At 41.5% G+C, this 12,789-nt stretch overlaps 1 protein-coding gene across 1 annotated transcript in view; it reads left to right on the top strand.

Moving 5' to 3' along the window:
• The first annotated feature begins 2,965 nt into the window (after positions 1 to 2,965).
• The window catches only part of LOC147749129 (glycoprotein-N-acetylgalactosamine 3-beta-galactosyltransferase 1-A-like), a 260,681-nt gene continuing 250,857 nt past the window's right edge, over positions 2,966 to 12,789 (top strand). The window contains exon 1 of the mRNA XM_086966432.1: positions 2,966 to 3,451. The gene's annotated coding sequence lies outside the window, so the exon portion shown is untranslated. The remainder of the gene's footprint in view (positions 3,452 to 12,789) is intronic.

The raw sequence follows: 12,789 nt of genomic DNA, 5'->3' as shown, positions 1-12,789 counted from the left end.
AGCGAAATCCACAAACCATAGGTACTGATAGAATCCCCAGGAAGTTGTAAAAAAAGGATACAAATTTGGCATGGATACCTTATGTGGACAAAAAGTTAGAGAAGCCTAAGCCCGAACCACCCTTAATAGCTCAAAAAACACGGGGGGACTAGCCGCGATGAGGTTAACCTGGGAAATTTGGCAGGCATACCCAAGGTATATCCTTGGCGAGGACGGCGCTCCCGGGACCTGGGTTTCTCCTCGCCGACTCTCGCACCCAAGGTGAGCCGGATTCCAGTGCTGGTGTTGGGAAGCGCTCCTTGCGTCCGCTGTCTCTCACTCTCTTCTCCACCTACTGTTGACTGCGCTGCTGAGAAGCAAGCAATAAATGGTATTCCTGGGCCCAGCCGTGGGGAAATCAAGCGGTATGCAGGCATTTCCGTGAGGACCGGGAGAGACACCCAGGCTTCAGCGGCCGGTGACTGAAGATAATGTGAGGCAGGAAGAGCGCCGGCGGCCATTTCACGGCAACATAGCATCAGCATTGCGGAGAAAAAACGAGTGGCGAGGCGTTAAGTCAGCCACGCGAAAAAGATAGCAGGCGTGGGGAGAGAACTGTAAAATTGCACAGGTTCTCTCGCCCTTTGAACAGAATATCCACAATATAGCCTGAGAGGATATAGAAACAAGAGACGCCTGACTCCAACATGGCGCCCGTTTGGGACAAAACGCCTCATAAAGTTGCTAAGGCCACACATGAGTCTGTTTACCTAGCATAGGAATGGGACACACCTCATTATTCATGTTGTGCAAACTAATGAGGCGCCTGGCAATAAACAGACACCACGGTCGACCCCATCGGGGGAAAGATCAGCAGGGGCCAAGAGCTTCAGAGGCGGGACGACGTATCTCGAGCCAAAGAGCGACCAGCTGATCGGCGGAGAACTCAGCCGCTCCAGTGCAGGTGCCGCAGAGGAGAGGGGTCCCTGATCGGTGAAGTTTCAGGAGTCCGGCGGAGAGGGGAAGGACCGGAGATCACTGTGAAAACATCAAGACGGACACTGCGAGCTGTTGAGGGGAGTGGGGAGCGCAACAGCCGTACAACAGGGACCTTAGTTCGAGGGATTAGCGCTAGACCCCCCTAAAATGACGGCCGCACCAAACCCTCCTGCCTCTCTGCTGACCTTATCTCCTTCCTCCCCCTACCCGCTACCCCTCTGCGCTCTACTCTTCTCCACTTTCCTGCTACTGACCTTTGCCCTCACCTGTCCTGGCCCTTAGTCCCCACCCTGTTTATCTGTGAATTTTCCCTCGTCAATTGAGATCTAGCTATTTTGTCTGATGCCCGATGGAGCTACCTGGTTAAGCTGTAGGGGAGACAGGCAGGGGATTACCTCCTTGGATGTCACCTACTCAGTTGGTCTTTAGACAGACTTCCTTTTGTCTCTCCTGTCGTATATTCCTGCATCCTCCCTCTATTTATGTCTCTCCTTCTCTCCTCTCTCAATATACTGAGACTGAACTATTTTGTCTGATGCCCGATGGAGCTACTTGGTTTAGCTATACGGGAGATAGACCATGGATTCCCTCCTTGGTCGTCACCTACCTAGTTTATTTATTTTAATTTTATTTAATGCGATTTTATATAGCGTGAACTTTACCCGAAGGTGTCAGAGCGCTTTACATAAGAACCAGTTGCAAAACATGAGGACTAAGAATTACATGCGTTACATAAAAGATACAAACAGAAAAAATTGCAAATGTACAAGATGTAAAGTCGCACAAAGAGGAGACTGGTGATTAGAGTTATCTCTATATGCATAGGGAAGGGCTACGAATGGATATACTCTAAGAGTCACATACGAATGGTAGAGAGTACAAAGGTCTACTGCACATACTGGTGATTAGAGTTATCTTTATATACATAGGAAAGAGATATGGATGGATATACTCTAAGAGTCACATAGGAATGGTAGAGAGTACAAAGGTCTACTGCACATACTAGTGATTAGAGTTATCTCTAAATACATAGGGAAGGGATACGAATGTACAAATGGATATACTCTAAGAGTCACATAGGAATGGTAGAGAGTACAAAGGTCTACTTCATATACTAGTGATTAGAGTTATATACATAGGGTCTTTAAACAGACTTCCCTTCATCTCTCCTTGTTGTCTCTTCCCTTATCCTCCCTTTCTCTCCTCCCCTGCCCCCTCCACTACTTTTCTCTCTCATTTCTCTCCTCTCCAAATTGTAGTGTCTATTTTTTAATGCTTTGTGTAATTGTTGATCTTTTGCTGTTACATTGTTGATTTTCATGTAAAGCGCTCTGATACCTTCGGGTCTAGTCAGCGCTATATAAAGCTCTTTAAATAACATAAAATAAAAAAATAAGGTAGAGATCAATCGCAGCTGGCTTCTCAGTCTACATGGTGTACCACAGTAGTGGTATTGGTATACTCTGTCTCGCTAATGGATATGTATCTCTGTTCCGTTATGACTCTGATCCGGCAGACCAAAACAGTCCTATTTCTATGTCCATGGCAGGTTTTCCATCAATCAGGTCACCCTACAATTCATTGAGAATACAAAGACCTTTAAGAATCGCGTTCCCATACAGCGATGGCCGCTATCTTTTGATAGCGCATTTATCCAGACAACATGCTACGTATGATGTTGTTGTTTGTCATTTGATTTCCATGGCACTGTCATTAATCGTTGCTCGGCAAATGTACCTGTACTTGTAAACCTGTTGTAAAATTAACAGTTATCAGCGGGTTTAACGTTGACAATGTAGTAAGTATCCTCAATCTGCGATGGAAAGACAAGGAGGGTCTCTGTTTCCCTTTTCATTTGAAGCACGACCGGTTTAAGACAAGCGTCTTCCCGCAGGCAAACCAATCAGATGGGCAGCCGGTCTCCACCAATGAGAGCGAGGGTTGCAGCTTACACAGCATGCCCCCGGGCCCCGCCTCCCCCTGCCCCTGGGCTATCTGAGCCCGGGAGGTGCTCTGTACTCTGTACTGGAGACTGTTCAGCGCCAGAGACTGGCAGGCAGAAGAAGGAAGTAGGTCCAAGGGGCTCATCGGGAAAAGGAGCACAGCCTGGAGTTCTCGACGGCAGGGTGCACTGCAGGAACCAGCTATATTCAAAGCAGTACACAGCATCCCTTCCATCCGGGCAGAATTCCTTGTAGAGCATTTTCAAGACATTTACATCTTTGGTTCAAGACTTTCTCCATTCAGGGCACACACTCGTCATCAGCAAGAAACCTCCAGGAGATACTACGCCCCTTCAGGGAACATTTACTCTCGTAGCTGCACCTTTGCACCCAGTTTCGGGTGTGGCGGCTCTTCCATCATCGCCTCTCTTTATGTCAGTTCTCCTTTCATGGTATATAGCGCCTCCCTACCTTTTAGGCACCTTTGTGTTAGTGTCAGCATGTGCCCAGCTCCGACGGCAAGGAAAAAGGTAAGAGCTACCTTTAATTTTATTTATTGTATTTACTATTATTTAGTTAGTGAAAATAAGTGTATTGACATATAATAATGTATCTGTATACGTGGTTTACATCAACCAACTCAAAATTATATTTTATTGTAATGGAATGCATTTTCGTTAGTCCATTACTAGATTCATGAAACACGTTGGATTCAATTTCTCACTTTACAGTAGTCACAAAATGATAGCAGAGCATGCCATTATAATGACTCTGATGTCTGAAAGGCACGTCCATGGTGGGAGGTTCACACACCATGTGCTTGTGTATGTCTGACACAATGTTTCTGGTGGGTGTGTGTTACTAAATGTCACGCACCCATGGAATGCGTGGTATAAACAAACCACTAACTGTCTCGTGTGTGCATGAGGCATGACATATTTCAAAGTGTGCGACTCGAATTGTGCCCAAGACACACAATGTATTTGATCTGATATAAGACAAGGAATGTCTGTTCTGTGGTGTACATAAGACAACATGTTTCTTCGATGTCACATTTACTCATCTCTGCTGTGTGCGTGACATCTAAGCATGAGCGAATTTTGCGGATCTCGCGTTCGCGAATTTTGCAGATTTGCGGATTCGCAATCCGCAAAATCCGCGAATTTGCGGATTTTTTTTTTTTTGTGTTCGCCCGTGTTTCTGCCAGTTCGCGAGGGTTTTGTACACTTTCGCAAATTGCGAACTTACCTGTCGGGTCGCAAGTTTCGCGAACTTGTTGTTTCTACGTGTCCAGCCTGTTTGGGACACTCTTCTTCATCACTGCCACTCTCTGTCACCACTGCCACTCTCTGACTACTCATGCCACCCTCTGGCCCACCCATGCCACCCTCTGTTTCATCACCACACCCTCTGGTTGTCCAGTGTACATTATTTTCGGCAAAGCAAAGCACACCTTCCCTGCCTCAAGTGACCTGAATTAATTTGGGGCTGATTAATGTGTCACAGAATATTTTTTTAGCTGGCACCTGCTTCCTTAGTGCGCCCTGATTAGTGATCTTTTGCACTTGCTAAGTGCTTTCATTGTTGCAAAATTAGTTACAACACCTGCCCTGCCCCAACTGACAATAATGAATTAGGGGCTGATTAATGGATTTTAACTTCCAGCCTGGCTCCTGCTTGTCTCCCTTAGCTGTAATTCAGGACCTTTGTGGCATATGTGTAACTATTCTGAGGTTCAGAGCAGGGTCACATAATAGTTTCAACTGGCAACTGAACTCTGGAGGGGCCCCTCAGGAAGCACTACAGGAAATGGCTACTAATGATGAGCCTGAACTTTTGAACCTGGTAAGTAGTTACTTTCAGTTTTGCTAAAATCGTATTTCTGCAATTTTGCACTTATTCGCGGGGCGCGAACTCACGCGAACAGTGCGAGCAGTGCGAGCAAAATCCGCTGCTCGCGGATTTGCGGATTTTGCGGAAGATTCGCAAATCTCGCGGATTGCGGATGTCCCGAAAATCCGCAAAATCCGCGAGCGGAACGGATTTTCCGCCCATGCCTAGTGACATCGAATGTCTTGACAAGTCACATTTCCCAAGTGAACACAATACATGAAATGTCACTTTTGTGTGTAGGACACAGCAATGTATTTGTCTTTTACTTATCACAGATTGGCTTTGGCGTTCAGAAGCCACAACAGGTCTGTCCCGAACACGATTAAAGAGCCGATGTGCCCAAGACACAAAATTGGTCGGCACGAGGGCGAAGAAGCTGTGGTCTGCACGAGACCCAGATAGCGCTAAAGTGAGTGACATGGAATGGTTTTTTGTGATCACGTGACACAAAATGGCATTGATGCGCTCCAAAATCGAAACATTCTTCCAGTCTATGGGGCGCTAATTGGAAGACGTCTCTCTAATGTGCATGCACTCTGCATATTTTTGGTGTGCAGCAACAAGAAATCTTCAGAGTCCAAATCGATTTCTGAAATTAGTGCATTGTTACTCCTCCTATAAGAAGTTGGGAGTAAAATAATTTCACATAAAGTGAAAAAAAAATCCTGATGCTAGTAGTTGTGAGTATGTATTTAGAATGTATTTTAATGGTTACACCATAGGTGTCTATTAATGTAATCCTTACTTTCTTGTAGAATAAAATGTATTTCCATGAAAAGATGTATGTTTTTTTTAAAGCCCCTCTTCAGACCAGGTGACAAATATTAGAGCACCTTCATGTGGCAAGTCACAACCTGGACATCGTACTTGGGTAGAGCCCTGCGTATCTGGTGCTCGCTACTTTGTCTGTTCAGAGCTTATACCTTATTGTATAGAATGTAACAGTCCACTACACCAGTTTAGTCATTCAGTAAATCTTTATTCGATCATAAAAGTGCAAGATAAAAAAGATAACATTAATTCATTTTCATGTTATTTCATTTATCTTTACTTCGGTCATTTGCAACCATAAAAGATACATTTTAAAATACAATTTTTACAATAACCAAAATTGGTCCAAAAATTAGTTCAAAGGTTGGGGTACGACAAAAGGGCATCAACATACAGATTTCTAATCTGTTCCAAATACGCCATAAAACCTATCTATAATCATAAATACATTTAAAAAACGTTTAAAAGCTAGGCATTTTATTGCATATTAAAATATTCCAGTCAATAACTACAAAAGTGCTGTCAGAGGGGGGCGGGACATTAGTCACAGTTAAAATAATCAAATTGAAATGTGCAAGTGCAATACTCTTCTACTAAACATTGGATAGAGTAACATTTTTATTTATTTAAAAAGGTTTTATATAGCGCTGGCTAGACCCGGAGGTATCAGAGTGCTTTACATGAGCATCAGAACATAGTAACAGGTTACATCGTTACAAAGGTTACACAGTTATTAGAGCATAGCAACATAGTTACTTGTATGGTCGGAATTTTTAGTGCTAAAGCTTTAGCCCAACTTTATTCCTTGTCAGGTATACACTAAATAGGAGCCTGCTAATGCAAAAGACGACCTGTTGTGATGTATTGGTCTTCAATATGCATTCTGCCTCACTACAGCTTCTGACGCCCAAATTACTACAAAGCGATCTGATCCATCGTTTCCTTGTCGATTTATATACAGGGTAAAAGAAAAGTATGTGCACATCATTTTCTTTGACCTCTTTTGTGCATAAGGAGCACCAACCATAATTACTATCTTCCTTATTTTTGCCCGATCTAGACATATTCACATTTGTTTGTAGAACCCCATATCTAAACTGCAAAAATAGGGATTTCGCTAGCTGGGGACGCACCTCGTCCAAAAAAGGCTCAAAATGGGCAACATCTTTAAAGGCTATACATTTCAGAGTTAAGGACCCAACAGAAGAACTGTGTAACACATTATTGTTTGTATAGGTCCAAAAAGAGGACTTTAAGTGTTGTTTACAAGATGATAACTGTAAAGGATCCTCCCAATAATGGGATAAGCCTAACTTCATCCACGATGCCACATGTTTGAGCCAGGGAATATCTTTACTTCGGTCAGTCATCAAAATCTCCTCCAAGCCTTCTCTATAGTGAGTCAGCTCAGGAGTTGACCAGATCCTGACCCAAAATAGTAATGGTCTTAATGCTGCATAATAGTCTGTACGCTTGATATTAAGATCCGTAACTACCGGGATTAGGGGCGTTCTAATTGGGAGTTTTAATAGTTTCCGGAAGAAATTATTTTCTTCCCGCTCAAAGTTCTTTTTACAATATGGGCCCCAAATCTCTGCTCCGTAGAGAGCAGCTGATTGGGCTTTAAACTTAAATACCTCCAAAGCAGGAGAAACAGCCTTAGAAGCACTAGCCCTGTGTTTTTTCAATATCTGCAATGAATTTTGGAGCAACATTATCCTGTTCTTTTCCAATTGTTCCTTCCAGGACAATTTACTATCCAGAGGAATCCCTAAGTAATTCAAACTTTTCACATATTCCTATTTTTGGTTATTTAAAACTAGATTATTCTTAAAAGATTCATGGGGGTTTATTGACATGTATTTGGTTTTACTTGAGTTGATTTCAAGGCCCTTCGTAGTGCAATAAGTGCTAAAGGAGTACACTAGGCATTGCAATCCCTTTGGAGTTTGCGAAATTAAAATTGTATCGTCAGCAAATAATAATGCTGGAATAACTTCGCCCCCTAGCTGCGGAGAGTCATGTTTACAGCTTTCTAGATATTTAGGGATATTATTTACTTACAATGAAAAGAGTGTGGGTGCCAACACGCACTCCTGTCGGACTCCTCTTCTCACTGGTATTGCCTTGGATAGTTCCCCCCTCGGACCCCATCTTACTCTAGCATAATTCCCTTCGTGGAGCCTGATAAATTGCACAAGTAATTCTTCAGGCACCCCAATATGTCTTAACAAATCCCATAATAGGACCCGTGGGACCAGATCGAAGGCTGCCCTTCATGTGGCAAGTCACAACCTGGGCATCGTACTTGGGTAGTGCTCTGCGTATCTGGTACTCGCTACTTTGTCTATTCAGAGCTTATACCTTATTGTATAGAATGTAACAGTCCACTACACCAGTTTAGTCAGTCAGTAAATCTTTATTCGATCTTAACTACTTCCACGCTGATGACGAGCTGGGCTCGTCATGGCTTAGCCTCCTCGCACGCTGATGACGAGCCCAGCTCGTCACGTAAAGTGCGTTTTTGCAAACCCCAGCGTGTAAGCGGAATTCCGCTAGCGCGCATGGTGTTAAAAAAGATCATACAAGTTAAAGATAAAATAATACAATAAAAAAGATAACATTAATGCATTTTCACAATATATTGGCCTCGCTACTATACAATAAACAAGAGTATTAGAACCATAATAATTCATAAAACATGGACAATATAAAACAATTTTCATCGTTTTACTGTGATTAGTTGGGACGTGGCCGCACTTAAAAGTAAGGTCATTATCCCAGATTGCTTGCCTTTATAAACTGGTAAGATTTTATTGTTCTTCAGGAAACGTGGGCAAAATCACTCATAACATGAAATGGTTTTGCATGTTATTCATGTCCGGCTGTTGCTTCCCCCTCCGGAAGAGCTAAAGGTGGTTGTGCCATCTGGGTCAAGCTCAATCTTAGGCTCAAAGTGACCACAGTAAAAACAGGTAGCCATGCATTTCAAGCTCTGTTAATTAGAGACTGCAGGAGTTGTTTTAGTTTTTATGTAATTCATTTTTATACTAATGATTTTTCAAAGACTTATGTTAATTTGTTTCATGAGTTATTTGACGTAATGGCTTTGAAACCCGGGGGGTAATTAATGTATCCCCTCCAAGGATCTTACTTGGCAGGGACTTTAATGCTAAGAGGGGGGCTGAATACGCTGAACTGGGAACACAAAACACTGGTGGTGTTATTGGATCAGGGAACACTAGGGGTGCAGATATAAGGGACTTAATTGCATGAATGGACTTCGAGGATGTGGTAAATTATTTTCAGGAGGGTTGCCAGAGCAATCCAACATTAAGAGGTGGGGGACAAATGTCTGTTATTAAATCAGTAAATCAGTAAAATTTTATTTGATCCAGATCTCAACTGAGATCAACAAATACATAATTAAAATGATTATTAATACTCTTAAGAATGATTAGGTGAAAAACTTTTGCTTTTAAAACACACTATAAGATGTACAGTAGCAATATTCTACCACCTACCCATACAACATTCGATAAGGATAGAAAGAATTTATTATACTTTAATTGAATTGGAGTTATATAACGTTGTCGAGCCGCTACTATACTCACATTGGGACATGTTTGTAAAACGTGAAGCAAATGTTGTTGGCCCACTTTGCATAACTCACATAAGCCTTTGGGGTTATTAGTACCTTCCCTACTAGCTAAAAATGTTGTTAAAGGGAGTATACCCAAATGTGAGAGTAGGATGCAACACATTACTCTGTGCTTTAATTGAAAATGCAAATAGGGAGCATAGGTTTTAAATTCTATTTGTTCTGCAACACGTTTTAATGCTTCAATTGACTGCAATGTTCTTTATCAGATTCATAACTGATTCTAGGGGCCAGATGTTTTAAAAACAATTTCAAGTGTGCTGGGCACCACTCCTGTAAACCTGCAACCGTGCATTGAGAAACCTCAAAGGCTTTCACCATATTCCTATTAAAAGTCCTCTCTAAAAGTCTCCAATTTTAACAGATGTCTTAAGGTGTTTGGCGCTGCGTGTAATAAATTGTATGCCCACCTAATAATATTCGAAATTACTCTGGCTGAGTTTCCCGTTACCGATAGCTCAAGACGTAGGCTTGAACTGGTACCGACTGCGACACTTTTTTCGAAGATTGGTTCCTTCCTTTGCTTTTATAGATAGCCATGTTTTAATTTGTGTATATTCCATGGCATATGATAAAATCAGAGGGATTTTCATACCGTAAACCTCTAGCATTGGTGTAAAGTGTCTATTTCCTGTGGAGAGGTAAAGTCTCTGTAAAGCCCCAACGTGTGATTCTGCCTTTCGACTCAGGTGTTGGAGGTGGGCTGTATCTAGCAGATTAGAAGTAAAAATACGACCCAAATAAACATTACTCTCTTATAGTCTCTATCGGTGCGTCTCCTAAAGACAAAATATAAGCTAAGGGCTTCCTGTTACCACTGAATGGGAGTGCTTTAGTTTTATTAGTATTTGGCACCAGAAAGTTTTCAGTTGCATAAAGGTTTAATTCGTTCAAGGTTCTTTGTCATACATTAAACAAAGTATATCGACTTGAGCTAATTTAGGAGGGTACATTTTAATTTGCAAAAGACGCCACAGGAGTTCACTAATGCAGATGGAAAATAATAAGGGAGCTAATAAGCATCCCTGTTTCAGCCCGTTCTGCGAAGGGATGGGTTTGGTAAGGCCTTTTTCTCCCCCCATTTGGACTCTGCACCATGTTGATGTGTGAAGGGAGATTATTATTGTTAAGAGATCTTTGGGAATCCCCATATTAGCCAGTTTTCTTCATAGCATTAATCTAGCTACATTATCGAATGCCGTCGAAAAATCAATTAAAGCACAATATAAAATTTGGGCATTTAACTTAACAAACTTATCAAGCACTGTTTGGAACACAGCAATATTGTCCAGTGTAGAATGCTTTGGGCGAAACCCAGCCTGATACCCGGGGATTACTTTTGTTGAAAAAGCCCAGTCTTTTAAGTGTTCCAAAACACAAGTAGCAAAAATCTTGAGAAGGCGTCAAGAAGAGCTATTTGTCTATAATTGTCTATAATTTGCAGGATTTGTTCTTGCGCCTTTTTTAAAGAGGGGAGCCACCACACCCCCTCGCCAAGATTCTGGAATTTCTCTGCTTTTCAGGCATTGTTGGAAGAGTGGGGCTAAAAATCTTCCCCAAACATCAGCGTTTTTTTGTAAAATTTTGATAGGGATCATATCTGGTCCCATCGCTGCTGAGGACCTGGTGGAGGAAATCAGAATAGAGATCATTGGTTCCTGTTAGGGTTGTTTCTTCAGTGCTGGATCTAGTCCGGGGAAGAAGAGGTGATGATGATTAGATTTATAGAGCCTTAGTATATACTTTTCCCAGTCAGATGATGATACTGGAGTCACTTGAGCAGAGTTTCGTATCCTCATCTGTGCAGAGATTATGTTCCAGAATGATTTATTATTTTTATGTTTTACTGCTAATTGGATGTTGACCCAGACACAATCTCTTAGAGCTTGTCTTTCTTTCTCCTTTTTCCTTTGGTGGAGTTTTTTCAGTTTCCTTATTTCTCTTTGTCTTAGCACACAGAGCAGAATTGCATTCTAGTCAATTTATTGAATTGTCGAGAATTATTATCCACAAATTTTCCCATTATAATATGTTTTAACGAATTCTCGTCTCAAAGTACTTCCTTGGAGAGAGGCGACTACCGACTGTAAAGTTGCTTCAAAACTGTTTATTTGATTTCCAATTTTACTCCTAGATGTTAGCAGATCTCGAAAAATCATATGATTTATCTTACTGATGGTTTTGGAATTCCAAAGTATCCTTCCTGTTTTGTGACCTACAACTGCCTGGCCTTCAAAGGAACGGAGTCACCACTGGGAAGTATGCTGAGTATAAACTTCAATTTTTACAGAAAGTAATACATGATCACTTTCATGAGAATATAGAGTAGAAAACGTTTGGACCTTCGGAAATAGATCTAAACTACAGATAAAATAGTTTGTTTTAAGACTTAGTTGGACCCAGTCTGGTAAATGCCGCCGGAATATCACAGTCTTTTCTCCCATTTATTATTACGCCATTAATTGCTTCAATAGATAACAAAATCATTTCCCCCTTTTTATCTGCTTTTATTTTATTGGGGAGGACGGGAGTTGGTATTGAACAGGCTTCTTCCTGTGGAGATTTCCCCCTATTATAGATTAGTGAATTTGAAATATTTCCATTGAAGTCCCCAGCCATTATCATCATAGGATATCCGCTTACTTCTAGGATTGATTCAATTTACTTGAATGCTTTGGTCAAGTTTTGATCTTTTGAAGGTCCTGGTGGAAAATATATATTAAAAAGTAAGAGGTCAGATGAAGACTCCATTCTTTCTTTCCGGCACTTGATGCTAATGTATTGAACGTTTGGGAGCGAAAGCTCAATTTCCTCCGGGACCCAGTCTATCTCTTCTCTCAATAGAATTGCTGGGCCTCCTTTTGCATGACCTCTTCTAGAAGCCTCTGCTGCTTTAACAAACACAAAATAATATTTTTGCGAGAAAGTTGTCATGGACATGTTTCTTGCAGTAACACAATTGACGGTGAATGTTCCAGAATAAAAAGCATTTTATCAGTGGTCTTTCCCACGATGTTCCATGACACTATTACATGCCTATCGCTAAAAAGGCAATGTCTGTTATTGATTACATGTTTGCTTCTAAACATTTTGTGCAGTGGTGTCGGTGAGATACTGTAATTGAAACTCAATGGAGTGATCACAATGACCTTGTTGTTGAAGGAGTCTTCCCTTTAGATAGGAATGGAAGCCCCCTCTCAAATGATGGTATTAGTAAACACTGTAAAGATGAACTGAGGGTGGCATGGCATCTTAAAGATTCCTCAGCAGTATTAAACAGTCTATTAAAGAAGAATCTCCCAGCTTTCCTTAGCTGTCTGTCTAATGGAACTACTGAAAAGATGTTCTATTACTATGAACAACTGTGTAGTATTATTATTATTATTATTATTATTATTATTATTAAATGGGTTTTATTAAGCGCAGACTACCCGGAGGCCTCGTAGCGCTGAGTATGACTGGGGGGCAAGTGAGGACAGTGTGATTTAGGTGAAAAGGATAGTTTTTAATTCCTTCCGGAACTTTAGGAGGTTAGGTTCGCTG

The sequence above is a fragment of the Lissotriton vulgaris genome, chromosome 1_1, assembly GCF_964263255.1.
Source record: "Lissotriton vulgaris chromosome 1_1, aLisVul1.2, whole genome shotgun sequence".
Taxonomy (NCBI): Eukaryota; Metazoa; Chordata; class Amphibia; order Caudata; family Salamandridae; genus Lissotriton; species Lissotriton vulgaris.
This window is presented reverse-complemented; position numbering and strand designations above follow the sequence as displayed.